Source organism: Herpailurus yagouaroundi, unplaced genomic scaffold (assembly GCF_014898765.1).
Source record: "Herpailurus yagouaroundi ecotype Mexico unplaced genomic scaffold, PumYag 162, whole genome shotgun sequence".
Taxonomy (NCBI): Eukaryota; Metazoa; Chordata; class Mammalia; order Carnivora; family Felidae; genus Herpailurus; species Herpailurus yagouaroundi.
This window is the reverse complement of record NW_024412403.1, coordinates 45,271,296-45,275,621: the sequence shown is the minus strand read 5'-3', so window position 1 is coordinate 45,275,621 and position 4,326 is coordinate 45,271,296. Positions and strand designations below refer to the sequence as shown.

Genomic DNA, 4,326 nt, shown 5'->3' with positions numbered 1-4,326 from the left:
ATATATATATATACACTCTTCTGTTCACCCTACATACTTATTAACTAAGACACAGTCAGTCATTATATTAAAAAATAAATCAAAGGGGCGCCTGGGTGGCTCAGTCGGTTAAGCGGCCGACTTCGGCTCAGGTCATGATCTCGCTGTCCGTGAGTTCGAGTCCCCCGTCGGGCTCTGTGCTGATAGCTCAGAGCCTGGAGCCTGTTTCAGATTCTGTGTCTCCCTCTCTCTGACCCTCCCCTGTTCATGCTCTGTCTCTCCCTGTCTCAAAAATAAAAAAAGGTTAAAAAAATTTTAAAAAAATATTAAAAAAAAAATAAATCAAGGAACACAGGTAAGAAAAACAAAAGAAAAAAAAAATCCATCACCCTAAATCCAACCACACATAGTTAAGCAGTCCTATTATTTTGTATAAACTTTTCAGATATTTTTCCCATGATTTTGTGTTGATATATTACTGGCATCACAATGCACTCTGTTCTATAATTTGCATTTGTTAGTAAATATTTTTTTATTACTCTTTCTTTATCAAGAAGCAAATAACTACATTTTCATTCGATAGGGCTGTATATATTTTAATAACTAAGTTTTAACATCCCATAATTTTGATAAACAGACTCCTAGTATAGACCTTAAATTTTTTCCAAATTAAAAAAAAATTACAAAGAGCCTTCTTATATGTGGTTAAGCAGATATTTAAAATGATTTACATGAAATTTTTTATTTAGCATATACCATATTATATTTTTATATTTGGGTATTGTCCTATATTTTCTTTTATTTTCATTAATTGTTGACACATTTTGATATCATTGCTATATTTTAATTTACCATCTTCTATAATATCAAACCTGAATAACCAATTTGTTTGTCACCTATTTCAACAACAGTGATGTTACAAAGAAAAAAGTTTATATATTTTCCCCATTTTATCATATAAGATATTTAAGAAGATATGTTTTTAGTTGTCTAAATTGAATAAAATTAATGACACAATGTTTTTCATCAAGGACATTAAAAATTGAAACTGGCATTTTATTCTCCTGCAAGTGGATGACTTTGAAGATATAATAACTATGAGTAAAGTTTGGTGTCATTGCCAGAAATTTCACCCATCATTGCTTTTGTATCATTGGTGTAAATGTTAGCACAGTGAAGAAAGGGTAAATAATGCCTTAGTGTTTTATGAAAATAGTTTCCACTTTAGGTCTACCCAGAAGCAACTTAGAATCATCTATCAGTCAGCAAATCACTTTTGTCTACCACTGACCTCATTGGAATGAATTTGTCTTTTAGTCCATGTGGTCTGTAGAATTATTCTCTCACTGAATATCTACTGAGCACATTTCTAGTCTGTGGGAATACATTAGTGAACAAAACAGTGACTTAAATTCATTGCTGTCTTTTAAAGTGCATGGATGGTCGTAATATATGAAAATATTAAAAATATTGATATAAGCTGATCAGAGTATTACAGAATATTGTAGATGTGATTCCCAATACATTGAATTTTATGGGCACTTCAACTTTAAGCCTTGGTAATTGGCTCATGACTAATGCATTTTTTTCTAGATAAATAGATATCTCTGGTATAAACTTTGTTTAAACAGATCCTTCAGCTTTTGATCCCACTTTGAAAGTTACTTACTAAATTAACTATTTAGAAATACTGGTGCTGCCTATTTTGGGGGGAAAGTTATACCAATGAAATCTTGTCAGCTAATAGGAAACAAAGAAAATGGATTAGTCAAATACCATGAGAATCCTACTGCTAGTGAAGTTTTCAGGAAATGGAGCTTAATCAGTGGATTGCAAAATATTTTTATGAGTTCCTTGTATGTTCTCTCTTAATATCCCACTAAAATACCTGTCTGTCAGGAAAAAGAACAACTGAAAAATACAATTAAGTCAGTGAAAACTAAGGCTTTGACCAACCTATTTCTAAAATCGGAGACGTTTCACTGGGTAAAAACAAGTAGGGACATTAAGAAACGTAACTAGTGACTCATAGATGTAACACTATCAGGAAAGTACGGTTTTCCTGGAAGTAGCTAACAAAGGCTCAGACCTGCCCCCTTGCTGGTTTAGATATGCCTTATTTTACCTACTAGAAAACTTGGATAACTAGAAATACAGTACAGTTTCATCTTTATCAGTTTATACCTTTCCAAAAAAGCTTTCTGAGACTTCTTCACTTATATTCCATCTGTCAGAAAGTTGAGTAGGTACTGCTGGCCATGGTTTTCTTCTGGGAGCTACAGTTGCGCCACATAAGATTTATAAGGAAAAACAAAATCCAAAGGAGCCATAGGGCAATATATTTTCAAATTAAAATATCTAAAAGGCAGGCCTTAGTGAAGCAATAGCAGCCCGGTCTAGGAGATTTGTCCTGAGCAAAGGTACTAAAGATGTCAGGCTTCATGTTAAGAGATGTATTCATTCATCTCAGGCTGTAGATTGGAGAGCAGGATGCTATAAGCAACAGATAAATGGTGGCAATAGCAGAGGAATGGTCCCATTTTTTTTTTCCTTGGCAAACATTGGGTCTGTTTGGATCTATATTCTATCAAAGATACGTAAGCAGAACAATATTAAAAACCCAAAATGTAGAATATATTTTGAAAAATAAGAGAAAAGCAGTATTAGATTATAGACTTGTAGGAAAAGCTGATGAAAGTTCATCAAATAAAGGAAAAAATAGAGACTTTAAATTTATGTTCTTAAAAAGGTACAAGGAAATATCACCTCTATGAAAATAAAGTGAAAAGTCATAAAGCAACATCTGGAAGAATGATAGCAGACCAAAGATTTATAACATCCTATTGAGATGCAAGCATTCCAGTGAAAGTGGAGAAACTAACAGGTAATTGAATATGTAATAGCAAAATTATGATCCATTCACTTAAGAGGTTGGAAAGAATACACTGAGAAAAATTGCAGCAGTGATTCTCAGGACATTTTGAGAATTTCTCCTAGAATATCAGGTGTAAGGCCAGTAACACAAACTTTCTAAAAATGCGATGGTTGGCATTGTGGATAAAGAAAAAAAAAAAGAGGCACAAACTCATATAATTAGCTTCATAGAATAAAATAAAAAATCAAACATAACAGAAGAAAGATGATTTCCTGATTTGACAAATTACTGGGATGCTATCCTTAAAGTGCTTACCAAATTTAGACAAAATTAGTGAAAAGGGAATCATGCATTACATTTTGAGTACAATGATAAAGGGAAAACATTACCAATACACTACCATGCAAAAACTATCAGCTTTCTTATGAAACAGAAAAACCGTATCAAATTATATTCAGATTTGATCTCTAAAAGACTAAATGTCAAGAAAATGTTGATCAGTATTTAGAGATTTTTAAAAAATTTATGTTAATCATTTGTTACCCAATAATTCTGACTCCAGATACAACATTGAGTGCACAGAATGATCTCAATTTCCTACTCAATAATGACAGAAGAAAGAAGACTAAATTTGCCAGTACAAAATGTGTGCCCAAAATATGTACTGGCCCAACAATGTGACCTTTTTGCTTGCTGTGGGAAATATATTCTGATTTTCCAGATGGATGCCTTAGAATTTGTAAGCTTGATGATATTAAAATTTCAGAGTATTCTACATTCTCTATTTACTCGGATTCTACTCTCCCCAAATAAATGTTTGTTTGCAAATTGACTGCCCATGAAGATACCCACAAAGAGAAAATTTTCCAGCAGAAAAACTTGTGTCCAGATTTCCTTTGAAGTTATAACTTTGCAGTTCTTGAATATGGATAATTTGCCATATGACTTATATGTCAATCCAGAATATTTTTTAAAAGCAAATCCCTCCCTAAGGAACAGAAATATTCTTAGTTTGTGAGAAAATTCAGTGTCTAAATGATGTAGGGCAAAACTTTGGACTGTGAAATACTTACTGATGGATACGAGGCTTCTGTGGGCCCAACTAACTAGTTTTACCTTTCTTATTTAAAATTTTACTTTAAAATTAGGTTACAAAACTGAATTCTTAATTTTCATAGTAACTATAGGAGAAAATTCTAGTTTTTCTTCATGCTTTTTGTGAGATAATTGAGTCTTTAAAAAGAAAGGAAAATTGACATTATTCATAGTTTGTTGCCTTGAAAGCCTCCTTAATTAGCATATTATATAGACATTTGTGCAATATGCAGACAATAAAAATTCATTTTCATATAAATTCCACCACTACCTTTCAAATCCTGTTTTCATATATTGAAATTCTTTGTACTCATTCTAATTCCTGGCATTTGCCTACAAAGCAAATAATATAAGCACGTTATAAATGTTTTAAAATG

General features: G+C 32.1%; 1 long non-coding RNA gene across 1 annotated transcript in view; it reads left to right on the top strand.

The window, feature by feature from the left end:
- The window catches only part of LOC121035783 (uncharacterized), a 37,277-nt gene extending 33,596 nt beyond the window's left edge, over positions 1–3,681 (top strand). The window contains exons 2-3 of the long non-coding RNA XR_005793069.1: positions 2,729–2,863; positions 3,417–3,681. This is a non-coding gene — a long non-coding RNA (uncharacterized LOC121035783). The remainder of the gene's footprint in view (positions 1–2,728; positions 2,864–3,416) is intronic.
- Positions 3,682–4,326: the final 645 nt, after the last annotated feature.